A 15,741-nucleotide genomic window follows, 5' to 3' on the forward strand; every position below is an offset into this window, starting at 1 on the left:
ATGTGGCGGGGGTGGTGCTCGACTTTGCAATTAATTTGGATTTGATTTGGGAAAAAAGACTCGACGTTGGATCGAGTGTTTGTTTTTGTTCTTTTCTAAATGGGTTGATTTTAATCTTCTGTTAACAATCACATAGTACAGTAAAGTAAATGAAAGCGGTAAATTTATTACACATGTTTAGGAATGGGGGTACAGTTTGTCGAATGGGGATACAATATAATAATTAAATGATATAAGTTTTAAAAGACAGTTGAAAAAAATAAAAGAATCTCGTTGTAAGAAGGCCCAAGAGAAAGCCAAGGGACTCGAAGTAAAACTCAGAAATTGAACTACATAATTTAACGTAATGTTAAGCCATCGTAAAGCGATTCATGTATGAATCACCCTATTAAGGCCGATCAACAAGACTTTATGCGTGTAAGCAATTTCTGAAGTTAAATTGAATTTTTAACTCCGAAATTGTAACGCATCTGTGAAAAATCAATTGGGAGAAAATAAATCAAAATTTTCTATTTAATCATTAAAAAAACTTAATTAATTAACTTAACAACAATAATAATAATAATAAAATAATAAATAATAAATAATAAGAATAATAAATAATTATAAATAAAAATCCAAAAATAAATAAAAATAATATTAATAAATAATAATAATAATAATAATAATAATAAAAATAATTACAATAATAATAATAATAAATAACAAATAAATTAAATAAATAAATAATGATAATTAAAAAATAATAACAATAATAATTATAATGATAATAATAAAATACACAGTAGATAGCAAATCATGTTGACTCTTTCTAACCTAAGCCAAAAAGTACACTTTCCAATAATTCATTTTCATTGATGGCTAGAGATAAAAAAACTGATATTAGATAAACAAAATGGACACCATCTATATCATTTCTAAATGAAATATTCATCAAACAATAACCATTATCATGTGTCATGAAAAAATATATTATTTAAAAATATATTATTTAAAAAACAACACTTCATAAATATAACAATCTCACGTTTTTTTTTTCCGGTAAAAAATCTAAACATGAATATTTTTATAATACATAAACTATAGTCTATTTAAACCAAAAGAAGAAACCATCATACTTAAAATACAACAGTGATAAATATACTATTCTACATGACTGTAGTTGTGAGTAACAAATGCTATTAAACTCTCCATACTGTTATTTCTTCATAAAGAAAATAAACTGAAATTTAAACATAAAATAAGGATATAATATTGAAACAAACTTTGATAAAAAAACAAAGGTGAAATAAATTGAGATGATGCAAGCCCAGTAATCAGAAACCACCAAAAATAATGCTACTAAACACTTGACAGTGGAATATATTCAACAACCAACATGTTCTCATAAAAGAAACACCTTTAGTAAAATAAAACTATATGTCAACATTTCAAAAGATGAACGTAACAACATTTGAAGAACAACATAATACCATGATATTTCGAAAACACGAAAACGCAGTAACGAAATAAACATGAAAAACGCATCATTAAAGGGAAAAGAAAAACCAGGGAAGAGATGAACTTAACAGCAAAACACAAAACAAATGAAGAAGACACACCGGTCTTTAATACGGTGGTCACATATGGAGTCCAACAGTGGTGTTTTTGTTGCTTCGTACGGTGGATCTGGTGGTGTTGATGGTTGTAGTTGGATTGAGATGGTTTATGGAAGATGTTTAAGGTGGTTAATGGTGTGAAGTTTACATGGAGGTTATGTCCGTGAGTTGGTGATAAAGATGGTGGGAAGAAGATTTCATCGAAAAATGGAGATTAAGGTGGTGAGAGGCTGTTCTGTTTTGAGTGAAGAGAAAAAAAATGAATAGTTGAAAGTTGCAGGCTGTAGTGGAGTTTGGATGAAGGAGGTTATGTGTAACGGTTTCTCAACATAAAAAGTGGGTGGAGGATATATGTGAAGATGATATCAAGTGTTACATCAGGAACTTGTTATGATGATTTTTTTTATGGCCAAGTCCCTTCTCAAAAAGCTGATGGTATCTTCTTTTAAGCAAATGATCCCCGTGTAGTTATCTCCTCGAAGTACACAATGGTGCGTTTGGATCTTTTGCTTTCCAAAGAAAAAACGTTTTTCTTCCTTCTAACAAGGATAGAGGCATCAAACTGATGAGAGTGGCATGACTCTCTTAGTTGTCATCAAATTTGTACTGCGTCGTATGGATGCAACATAGTGGAGCTGGAGATTTTTTCAATTTCAAAAGCCACAAACACATGTATGTGCATGCATATATATTTACTTAAACCAATTTCAAAAATTAAGTAAACAATAATCTAAATAAAATTTAATGACTAAAAATAAATTAAAATAGCTAAATCATAAAATCTAAATATTTTTTATGATTAGTTTGATAAAAAATAAAAATAAAAATTAACAAAAATTCGAGTGCAAAAATGCCCGGAAAAAAAAAATGAATGTACTCCAATAATCGACACGAAATAAACTTCTCGAAAACATACAGATTTTAAAATAAAAATCGACCGGTTAAAAGGCTCAGGCAGACAACAATGCGACTGAACAAAAATGGTCAAAAAATTAAAATGAGCACACCACGTTAAACTACGCGGAACGTAGACTAACAAAACTGACATCTGCGAATTCGATTTTGAAATTTTTCACACGTTAATTCGACGTACAGTTGAGAAATGATTCGACCGGTCTGTCTGTAGATCTGAAAAATTTATCTGGCGATATTTTAAGCACTACACTGAATGAAATACATGTCATGATAAGTATAAAAATGCAGATATCTTGTAAATGAATTAAATTGCTGATTGAAGAATCATTAACAGACAACCAGATGCAAATGAATCACTCTTGTACAATTTGTTGTTGATTCTCAAACACAAATAAAACCCTACAAAGATTCAGACGACGAAAATACTCTTGATTATCACTTTCCAATCCTCTGGAACACGATGCAATAAAAAAATAAGCGATGCAACGAGATTGAGAAATCAAGTCTTTTGACTTCTTAATCAACAGATGATTGGATGAATGTCATCAAAACCAGATAAAGTGTCAGAGCTCCTGACTTTTCATCTAAATCCTGATGAGTGCTTTTAATTGATGAAATACACTATAAAATGGATAGATTATGCTATGCTGATACAAGTGAAAAAACTTAGGGGAAAATTTAGGGTATGACAGCCTCTTTCTGCCAATATCCATCTTAAGAGAACCAGAAAACCCCGACCGGAATCAAGAGGAAGATGTAAACCCCTGGTAATAGATAAACATGTGTTAAATGATATGAATGCAAAATGATGTGATGCAATGCAGTGACATGGAAATCAGGATTGCTGTATCTGCTTGAACATCTGTCAGGTTGCACTGTCTAAAGAGAAAACCACTGAAGAACATATAAGAGATCAAAGTTCTGCTCCAACAAGAATACTAGAAAAACAGGGTTGGTTGGAGGTTAAGGTTTCCTGAATTTAGCCCGCCCCTCACTAGTAGGTTCTAAGAACAGAAGTTTGTCAGTTTCTTGCCCTTCAGTCGAATAATATGTTTACCACTGAAGGTTTGGCATTATTACGATACAAAAGACCTCCACTGACTCCCCTCAACAGGACACCCTAATAGCAAGTTCCCAGCCTCGAGGTCCTCGGATTGATCAACGAGAATGCGCCCACCAGAGCTAACATAAACGCGTCTCGGAGGAGAGGCCTCGACTGAGTTCTCGGGAAATGGTCACCAGAGTCGACGATTTCTAGAGGAACATCGGTCGTTATGGAACACCCATAGGACAGAATATATCCAAAAGAAACCTCGTCTGGGTGTGGGTCTTCATGAACGACTTAACGTAGCAACATGCCACGCAAGCCTCATGACTATCCACTCTAAAACCTGTGTGTACGCTCAAGCCTGGGTAGTGGGCTTATCTCTCATAGAATATCCCAACCCAACAAACAAACAACCCAACAGCGCCAACAGACACAACAATGATATGTACATGAATGCAATAAGGTAAAGCAGGTAAATAAATAACTGTACAAAAGAACGAACACCCAATAAACAAGAAACCTACAAAAGTTAGGAGGGACTCGCTTAGGGAAACCGGGTCCCCAGTGGAGTCGCCAGCTGTCGCAACCTAAAAAAAGGGAATGCAAAAAAAACAACCGGCGAAAAAAAGAAATGACAGAAGAGTCGCCACCGTGCGTTATTTATCCCAAAGGAGGGAAAGGAAACACTCGAAGTAAACCTGGAGAAAGGAAAGGAAAAGACAAGGTCTCGCAACCAAATCTTGGGTTCGGGAGTCGATTATGCGAAGGGAAGGTATTAGCACCCCTACGCATCTGTAGTACTCTACGGGATCCACTCTTTATGTTCTCGTCTAAAGGGTGTGGATTTATCTAATGTACTATTTACTAAAAGAGGGGTCAAAAGAAAATGACTCGCACGGATGTCGCATCCACTGCATACGTATCTCATCTGAACATGAGAATCAGAGTCTTCGTAGCTCGGCTACCTATGGGTTAAAGAGGAGTGTGCTCGCTAAGACATCGCGTCTTATGCCTATGTATCTCATCTGGAATGAGAAACAGAGCAAAACGTACTTCGGCTAACCTATTTGTTTGTTTTGTGTTTTTTAGGTGAACGACGTTACTACGCAATCTACCGGATGCTCGACCTTTGGAGACTTACTCGCCTGTAGTAGAAGGAGTTAACGTGTTCTTAGGAGAAGAAAAATCAATGAGTTTGTTTGTGTTTTAGGATGCTCATGCAAGAAGGAAGTCCTAGACGAAGGAACCGTGCTACCTTAATTGACATGCAAACGGGAGACTATACGAAGCCTAGCAATCCTGTGGGGAGACGATCACACCATACAAAACAAACATGCATAAAGTAAACACACCAACAAAGGGGCTCAAACATACATGGGTAGGGCTTTAGTCAAGAGGGGTCATATCAACCTCGACAAACAAGTCATAGAAAGGTAATCAAATGGGCTCTTAACCACTGACATTGAACGTCGGGGTGAGCAGATCAAATAGGTAATGAGGATAAGGCCTCATAGCTCTTAACCCTGGACAGGGTGAGCTCATGACAAAAAGTGGGGATTCAGAAAGGTGGAACCCTCTCCACTGACTGACCGGACAAAAGATCTTGGGCTTTTGTTCTGAAGCATCGACACGTAGTGCGAGCATAAAGAACGACACACTGAATAACGGGGGATTGACTACTAATCCCTTTTATCCGTCAATTGCCTCTTCGTGGAGGTCTTTAGCACTGGTGCCTCTTCTTGGAGGTCTTTGGGCAAAAAAAAAAGTAAACACACGAAAACATTGCCTCCTATCGAGGTCTTTCAGCTAAGAAAGCGGTAAAATGCGGGAAAGATATAAAAGGGATCAAGAGATCTACCCCACAGATAAAAATCTGAAGCAATAACAACTAAAGAAGCAAGAAACCCGGTGATCTCTCAAGTTAGCACCATCAAAGAAAGAAAGTCAGCAAAGTAATCGGAATAAATCTCCAAATCGTATCCCACAAATAAAGTGGAATACCAAGCAAGCTATCTCTTCAAGAGTCATGTGAGCCCTCACAAAAACTCAACAAACACGTTAGAATGACAAGATGGGGTGCAATCAAGGGTTGCACCAAACAGAAGAATCATAACAACAACAGTGTCAGGTAAACAGTGCACGGATGCAATAGAAACATGTCATAACGAACACGAAACATATTAGAAGCGAACAGAAAAAACAACTACTGTCATGATCGCTACTGCTTCGCTTAGCGAAGGCTTAGCGAGGCTTCGCTACATGCTCGCTTAGCGAGGTGCTAACGAATGTCTGCGGGTTCTGGGTTCTTCCTTGATAACAGTCTGATTTCAATAACCCCAAACCCTATGGTATCCATCTCAGAAGCGAAGTGATTAAACATTCAAGGCATTGTTCTACACATTCATGCATATCTAAACCCACATGTGAAACCTAATGATACCCACTCTTCCTAATTCACCCATGATGCCTCATACATTCAGAAATTTCAAATTGAAAGCATAAAGTAATGGAAATAGGGCAAACCTGATTGGAGAGATCGAATGAAATTGAATTGCACAGTTGGGGTTTGCAATGCAACGGCTAGGGTTTGTGTGCGATAGAAGTGATAAGTGTGTGAGTCAGAGTGAAAAGTCTCAGAGTCCGAGTGAATTTGTTGTTCTCTTCAGTCTCTGGAGGTTGCTCTGAATTAGTTAGAATGTTTTTTCTCAGGGTTTTTCCACTGAATTTATAACCTGATTTTCGTGGCTTGGTGGGCTCAAATGAGAGAGGTCCAAGTCCAAGATTTTTCTGTTATATTTTTAAAACGCGTGCGCTTCGCCTAGCGAAGAATTTGCTCGCCTAGCGAGCATGACAGTTCAGACTTGCTAGGCGAACCACGTTGCTCGCCTAGCGAGCATGACATCTTAGGAACATACTTTTGCTCGTTCAAAATTAGCATTTTGAATGATGAATAACCCCCATTTGAACATGTTGGAAGTAACTCAAGTCATTCCCTTGTGTTGACTGATCACCCAGATAGAACCCACAAAGTGTCCTGGATGATATTCAAGCTTCTTGGAGCTAATTCTGATTGACATGATGAAATGCAATATGAAATGTTAAACGACCTAAAAATGAATGCATGAATGAGGGGGGCAAATTTGAGGTGCTACAGCTGCCCCTATTCAATCAACTGGAGACCCGAAAAGAAGATAGCAGCGGCTTTCGCGCTTTTGAGGTATCAAGGGATTGAATACAATAAAAGCCTGAAAATTTGCACTGAAGTGAAGTAACAATGCCTGTCAGAATCGGAAAAGAGGTGGTCTTGAAAGAAGAATCCGTCTGGTACGGTGAGAGTCGGTCTGAATACCGAAAAAGAATGTTAACCTGGATACCAAAATAAATGGTAACACAGAAATAACCATGGCCTGAATGCCGCTCATCAGTCTGAATGTTGGAAATGACTTCGATCTGAGCATCGGAAGATATGAGATTATTAATATCGGTCTGAACACCGAGAGACTGGCCTGAATGCCACTTCGCTCGGAGTACCCGAAAAACTAGCATGAATGCCACAAGTTGCGTCGACCTGAACATCGGAAACTTCTTCGATTTGAACATCGGAAAATTGACCTGAATGCCACTTTGGTCTGAATACCGAAAACCTGGCCTGAATGCCACAAGTTGCATCAACCTGAACGTCGGAAACTCCTTCGATCTGAGCATCGGAAAAATGGCCTGAATGCCACTTCGGTCTGAATACCGGAAACCTGGCCTGAATGCCACAAGTTGCATCGACCTGAATGTCGAAAACTCCTTCGATCTGAACATCGGAAAATTGGCCTGAATGCCACTTCGGTCTGAATACCAGAAACTTTCATGCCTGTCCGCATCGGCAGAAATAAGGAAAATGATAATTGAGGCGGCGCGTGGGCCAACGACCCCTGCTGGGAATAATAAAGATAAGTCATGAACGATCTTCAGTCTGAGTACTGGAAACAACTTCTGGCTTATCACTTGGGATACCGAGAATGTTTTATGTTTTACATGCGTATGTTTGAATTTTTCAATGGCGTAATGCTCCATGAAGATGGAAATGCTACATAATTTGGGAGGATGCAATGCAATATGATTCTACATGCAGGGATGCAAAATGCTTGATTAGAGAGAACGCCAAGCTGAGGCAGGGAATTCTGCTGGGGAAATGATCACCATCTTCTAGACCCTGGCAAGGCTGTTAGAGATGCACAGCACAAAGAACTCTATGGGGAAATGACCCGCCACACGGTGTTCTGGAAAATAACAAAATACCGAGACTCTGACTGAGGAGAGAACGGCACTAACAACTTGCTGTTGGGGAAAGCAACAGTGGTTCTGGCAACCACAATCTGCGAGAGAGACGACTCAACAGGGGAAGCAAACACCGATACAGTATCGAGATTCTGCTTCAAGGAAAGGGACCATGGATCTAGCATCGAGATCATCGATTTGACACCGAACTCTGAGGAGCAGCCGCTTCTGCTGGGAAGATACAGTCTGGCACTGTCAACTCCGTTGGGGATATACAGTCTGACACTGTCAATTCTACTGAGGGAGTGTATAATCTGAAACAAATGCTTGGGGAGTACAGTGGTGAGAGTCTGCTAGGGATTGAAGAATCCAACGCTCGGACCAGCTCTTCAGGGATAAGATACCAAATTCCAACTGTTGAGGAAAAACATCCGCGATCATTTGATGGGGACCTTAAGGAAATGCCCCGAGTGTACCTGTTCTGAATAGACGATCCCAAGCACTTAAAATTTACAGCAATTTTCAATGTTTATTGAGCACGTACCTGTAAAGCTCTTATGTTTCATAATGCAATGTTTATCAAACATTCGGACGTCATTTTTGCACACAAAACAGTAAAATGAAAATGAACACAGAGATGTACTCAATAACATGATTTTACTGATTGAGTGGCCTCTGAATGGGCATTTACATCAGGAAGCAATCCCTGGAAAGAGGTAATCGCAGAAAAGATAAAAACAGAAATTAATCTAATGGCAATGTGAAATGGATTCCTATCAGGTTCCAATTCTGCTATGACTCGCTCGTCTTCAAGATCCTCCAGATGATCAACTTTCTGAAAAAGGTGATTGGACTGTTTCCTATCCTTCGAAAGTTTCCATTTATCGACATGAGATGAGATTCAGAACTACTCAGAACGCAGTCATCCGCTTAATCCCTAACTTTTGCTTGGATCGCCCTTTCGGGTTTTCAATCCACCAGGATACCCATTTTTGCCTAAGTTGCCCTTTCAGGTTTTCAACTTACCTGGTGTACAATCTTTTCATTTTTAATCCCTAATTTTTGCCCGAACCTTTTCATTTTCTTGGTTCATCGGGATGCCCATTTTTTGCCTGGACTATTCTTTTTATTGTCCAGCGGGTCTATTTTATGCAAAGTATTTTTTAATTGCGTCTGAGTTCACCGGGGAAGTGAAGTCTTCACCATCCATAGTTGCAAGCATTAAGGCTCCACCATCAAAAACCTTGGTGACAATATACGGTCCCTCATAGTTAGGAGTCCACTTGCCCCTGTGATCTGTCTGAGTAGGAAGGATCCTTTTCAACACCAAATCTCCGACTTGGAAGCATCGAGGACGCACTCTCCGATCAAAGGCTCTCTTCATCCGACTCTAATACAACTGCCCATGACAAATGGCTGCCATTCGCTTCTCTTCGATAAGACTCAACTCAATGAACCTTGTCTGAATCCATTCAGCTTCATCTAACTTGACATCCAACAGGACTCTTAGAGAAGGAATCTCCACTTAAACAGGTAGGACTGCTTCCATACCATACACAAGGGAGTAAGGGGTTGCCCCGGTCGATGTACATACTGAAGTACGGTACCCATGCAAGGCAAAGGGTAGCATCTCATGCCAATCTCTGTACGTGACGACCATCTTTTGCACAATCTTCTTTATGTTCTTATTTGCTGCCTCAACAACACCGTTCATCTTAGGACGATAAGGGGAAGAATTGTGATGCCGAATGTTGAAGTTCTGGCACAACTCCTTCATCATTTTGTTATTGAGATTAGAACCATTATCAGTAATGATTCTTTCGGGAATTCCATAACGACAAATGATTTCTTTCTTAATGAATCGGGCAACCACATGTCTAGTGACATTCGCGAATGACGCTGCTTCGACCCACTTGGTGAAATAGTCGATGGCAACAAGGATGAAGCGATGCCCATTGGAGGCGGTAGGCTCAATCTTTCCAATCATATCAATGCCCCACATAGCAAAAGGCCACGGCGAAGACATCACATTCAAAGGATTTGGCGGCACATGTACCTTATCAGCATAAATCTGGCATTTATGGCACTTCCGAGCATATTTGAAACAATCAGATTCCATGGTCATCCAGTAATAACGTGCTCTTCACAATTTCTTAGCCATTGCATGTCCGCCGGCATGAGTACCGAAGGAGCCTTCATGAACTTCCTGCATTAACATGTCCACTTCGTGTCTATCCACGCATCTGAGCAAAACCATGTCGAAGTTCCTCTTGTACAGCACATCGTCTTTGTTCAAGAAGAAACTGCCTGCCAATCTTCTCAAAGTCTTTCTATCATTGTTGGATGCCCCTGCAGGGTACTCTTGATTCTTCAAAAAGCACTTGATGTCATGATACCAGGGCTTGTCATCGACTACCAATTCAGCAACAAACACATACGCGGCCCTGTCAAGGCGCATAACATCGATTCTGGGAGCATGGTTCCACCGAATCACTTTGATCATGGAAGATAGAGTAGCAAGAGCATCTGCCATCTGGTTCTCATCACGAGGTATATGATATAGCTTTACTGTTGTGAAGAAAGTCAACAATCTTCTCGTGTAATCTCTGTAGGGGACCAGATTAGTCTGGAGAGTGTTCCAATCACCATTCACTTGATTGATCATTAGAGCTGAATCTCTGAAAATGTCCAAAGTCTTGATTCTCAAATCAATGGCTTGCTCAATACCCAAGATACAGGCTTCATACTCAGCTTCATTATTGGTACACTCAAAAGCCAGACGAGCGGTGAAAGGCATGTGGGCACCTTTCGGAGTAGTAATGACAGCACCAATTCCATTTCCTCTGGCATTGACAGCCCCATCAAACAACAAAGTCCACTTTTCGTCTGGATCAGGTCCCTCCTCAACAACTGGCTCTTCGCAGTCTTTCATCTTGAGGAACATGATATCTTCATCTGGAAAATCAAACTTCATCGGCTCATAATCTTCAACCGGCTGTTGAGCAAGATAGCATGACAGAATACTCCCCTTGATGGCTTTCTGGGATGTATACTGGATATCATACTCTGTCAGTACCATTTTCCAACGAGCAACCCTTCCGGTGAGAGCTGGCTTCTCGAATATATACTTGACTGGATCCATCTTGGAGATCAATAAGGTTGTGTGAGTCAGCATGTATTGTCTCAATCGCTTAGCAGCCCATGCCAGTGCACAACATGTCTTTTCAAGCATTGAGTATCTCGACTCGGAGTCTGTGAATCTCTTACTCAGGTAGTAGATGGCATGCTCTTTCCTACCTGTCTCGTCGTGTTGACCGAGAACACAACCCATAGAATTGTCAAGTACTGTCAAGTACATAATCAGCGGTCTCATTGGGACCGGAGGCATAAGGATTGGAGGATTCTGCAAATACTCTTTGATCTTCTCGAAAGCCCTTTGGCAATCATCGTTCCACCTGATAGTCTGATCTTTTCTTAACAACTTGAATATTGGCTCACACGTGGCTGTTAGGTGAGAGATGAACCTAGCAATGTAGTTCAACCTCCTTAAGAAACCACAGACTTGTTTCTCTGTTCTTGGCTCAGGCATTTCCTGTATCGCTTTTACTTTGTCAGGATCCACCTCAATCCCTTTTTCGCTAACAATGAAACCCATCAGTTTTCCAGATCTCATCCCGAAAGTACACTTGTTCGGATTAAGCCTCAGCTTGAATTTTCTCAAACGCTCAAACAGTTTCTGCAGATTCACCAAATGTTCTTCTTCTATCTGAGATTTGGCAATCATATCGTCAACATAAACCTCGATTTCATGATGAATCATATCGTGGAAAAGAGTCACCATCGCTCGTTGATATGTTGCCCCGACATTTTTCAGACCAAACGGCATCACCTTGTAGCAGAAGGTGCCCCATGAGGTTATGAAAGTTGTCTTCTCCATGTCTTCTGGTGCCATCTTAATTTGATTATAGCCAGAAAAGCCATCCATGAAGGAGAATACCGAGAACTGAGCCGTGTTATCCACCAAAACGTCAATGTGAGGTAATGGGAAATCATCCTTAGGGCTAGCTCTGTTCAGATCCCGGTAGTCGACACACATCCGTACCTTTCCATCCTTCTTAGGTACTGGAACGATGTTTGCAACCCATGGAGAATAGTTGGTGACTGCTAGAAACCCTGCATCCAACTGTTTTTGCACTTCTTCCTTTATCTTGACAGCCATCTCTGGTCTTGTTCTTCCGAGATTCTGCTTGACCGGAGGACAACCTTCTTTGAGAGGCAAGCGGTGTACCACGATGTCTGTGTCAAGCCCTGGCATGTCCTGATAAGACCAGGCGAAGATGTCAACATACTCTTGCAGCAATTCAATCAACCCCTTCTTCACATCGTCTTCTAAAGCAGCCTCTATCTTGATTTCTTTCTTGATGTCCTCGGTGCCAAGATTAATCACTTCAGTAGACTCTTGATATGGTTGAATGACCCTTTCCTCTTGCTTTAATAGCCTGGCAAGTTCTTCAGGGAGTTCATAGTCTTCATCACCCTCTTCTTCAGTTTGAAAGATCGGATTTTCAAAGTCGAAGCGAGCCATAGCAGAACCGTTATCAATAGGATCCGATGACGTGCATCTGCACGAGTGATGATATGTGCTTATGAGTGTGAACAAGGAATGAAAGCTAAACAATACATTTCCAAAATGTATTTTATTTTTATTTTTTAAAAACTGCAAAAATAGAAAGACAGTGAACAAAATATTTGAATGCCAAAAGACGTCCTTTATTTATGATAAAAATGCAGGTATTCGCATAGATGAGCCCTACAATGAGTCATTACGCCCTGGGCGGAACGTAAGACTTAGACATGCATGAATAAACAAGAAAAATTACTCCTCCAAAAAAGTGACTTGGACAATCTCCTCAGAAGACCAATTGTTGATGACTTCACCCGGGATCCTCGGATGCACCCAATTATCGATGTCGCAATCACTATCCCCGTCTTCATCGTTGACTGCAGAGACCTGGCCATATTGGATGACGCCAGCGCTGGAGAAAGTAATCGGCCCCTGACGAGTCTGAAGTGTTGAAGTTGTAGAAGTCAGAGCTGGCTGATACCCAATCCCGAACTTGTCTTCTTTCATTGGTAACTCCAACAGACGTCCCCAACCGGGGGCAATGCCCGAATCTACCAAGGCTTGTGCCTGCTTGAAGGACGAGATAGAGGCACCTGTTTTAACCTCTTCCACTGGAGCTGCGTCCTTGATCTGAACTGCCTCGAAGGCCTGACATAGGGTCTCATGAAATTCACCTTCTACCTCTACATACTTGAATGTAGACAGGTTACTGACCAGAATGTGCTCCTCACCACAGACGGTGATAATCCTTCCATTGACTGGGAATTTAATCTTCTGATGTAAAGTTGAAGAGACTTCCCCAGCGTTGTGGATCCAAGGACGACCCAGCAGGAAACTATAGGAAGGATTGATATCCATCACATAGAAGACGGTGTTGAAGGTTTGTGATCCAATCTGAATTGGCAATTCTACCTCACCGAACACCGACCTCTTAGAACCATCAAAGGCTCTCACAATGAGATCTGAAGGCTTCAGGACCAAACCCTCTACTTCTAACCTTGACAGGGCTCTCTTGGGTAGCACATTGAGAGAGGAACCTGTATCCACCAGAACATGAGATAACACGGTGTCTTTGCATTCCATCGAGATGTGCAAAGCCTTGTTATGGTTGCGTCCAGCTGGTGTTAAGTCAGAATCAGTAAAACCTAACCCGTTGCCTGCATGAACATTTGCAACGATTCCTTCCAGTTGGTTCACTAAGATCTCCTGAGGCACATATGCAGCATTTAGGACTTTCAACAATGCCTCCCTGTGCGCCTCCGAACACAATAGGAGTGAGAGAATGGATATCTTAGACGGAGTATGAATCAACTGATCGACTACCTTGTAGTCACTTTTCTTTATAATTCTCAAAAGCTCGTCCACATCCTTCGCAAAAGTGGGCTCAGAACCAGCCTGGGGTGCAGAGGCACCCTCATTCACGACTTGCTTGCCTTTGGCTTTCGCCGCAGCATCAGCACTATCAGTTTGGGTAACGGGTGGTAAGAACAGTCTACCACTCCTGGTTAATCGCCCGATTCCACCAACATTGTCCACTGCGGGACCTTCAACTTCAAGTTCAGACTTCTGACCCTCCTCTACCTTCAGTGGCCGTTCCACCCCATGATCGTGCGTGTATACACTCCCCCGGTAATGCCAAGGAATGTGTTAAATGATATGAATGCAAAATGATGTGATGCAATGCAGTGACATGGAAATCAGGATTGCTGTATCTGCTTGAACATCTGTCAGGTTGCACTGTCTAAAGAGAAAACCACTGAAGAACATATAAGAGATCAAAGTTCTGCTCCAACAAGAATACCAGAAAAACCGGGTTGGTTGGAGGTTAAGGTTTCCTGAATTTAGCCCGCCCCTCACTAGTAGGTTCTAAGAACAGAAGTTTGTCAGTTTCTTGCCCTTCAGTCGAATAATACGTTTACCACTGAAGGTTTGGAATTATTACGAGACAAAAGACCTCCACTGACTCCCCTCAACAGGACATCCTAATAGCAAGTTCCCAGCCTCGGGGTCCTCGGATTGATCAACGAGAATGCGCCCACCAGAGCTAACATAAACGCGTCTCGGAGGAGAGGCCTCGACTGAGTTCTCGGGAAATGGTCACCAGAGTCGACGATTTCTAGAGGAACATCGATCGTTATGCAACACCCATAGGACAAAATATATCCAAAAGAAACCTCGTCTGGGTGTGGGTCTTCATGAACGACTTAACGTAGCAACATGCCACGCAAGCCTCATGACTATCCACTCTAAAACCTGTGTGTACGCTCAAGCCTGGGTAGTGGGCTTATCTCTCATAGAATATCCCAACCCAACAAACAAACAACCCAACAGCGCCAACATACACAACAATGATATGTACATGAATGCAATAAGGTAAAGCAGGTAAATAAATAACTGTACAAAAGAACGAACACCCAATAAACAAGAAACCTACAAAAGCTAGGAGGGACTCGCTTAGGGAAACTGGGTCCCCAGTGGAGTCGCCAGCTGTCGCAACCTAAAAAAAGGGAATGCGAAAAAAATAACCGGCGAAAAAAAGAAATGATAGAAGAGTCGCCACCGTGCGTTATTTATCCCAAAGGAGGGAGAGGAAACGCTCGAAGTAAACCTGGAAAAAGGAAAGGAAAAGACAAGGTCTCGCAACCAAATCTTGGGTTCGAGAGTCGATTATGCGAAGGGAAGGTATTAGCACCCCTACGCATCTGTAGTACTCTACGGGATCCACTCTTGTTATTCTCGTCTAAAGGGTGTGGATTTATCTAATGTACTATTTACTAAAAGAGGGGTCAAAAGAAAATGACTCGCACGGATGTCGTATCCACTGCATACGTATCTCATATGAACATGAGAATCAGAGTCTTCGTAGCTCGGCTACCTATGGGTTAAAGAGGAGTGTGCTCGCTAAGATATCGCGTCTTATGCCTACATATCTCATCTGGAATGAGAATCAGAGCAAAACGTAGTTCGCCTAACCTATTTGTTTGTTTTGTGTTTTTTAGGTGAACGACGTTACTACGCAATCTACCGGATGCTCGACCTTTGGAGACTTACTCGCCTGTAGTAGAAGGAGTTAACGTGTTCTTAGGAGAAGAAAAATCAATGAGTTTGTTTGTGTTTTAGGATGCTCATGCAAGAAGGAAGTCCTAGACGAAGGAACCGTGATACCTTAATTGACATGCAAACGGGAGACTATACGAAGCCTAGCAATCCTGTGGGGAGACGATCACACCATACAAAACAAACATGCATAAAGTAAACACACCAACAAAGGGGCTCAAACATACATG

Source organism: Lathyrus oleraceus, chromosome 4, assembly GCF_024323335.1.
Source record: "Lathyrus oleraceus cultivar Zhongwan6 chromosome 4, CAAS_Psat_ZW6_1.0, whole genome shotgun sequence".
NCBI classification, from domain to species: domain Eukaryota; kingdom Viridiplantae; phylum Streptophyta; class Magnoliopsida; order Fabales; family Fabaceae; genus Lathyrus; species Lathyrus oleraceus.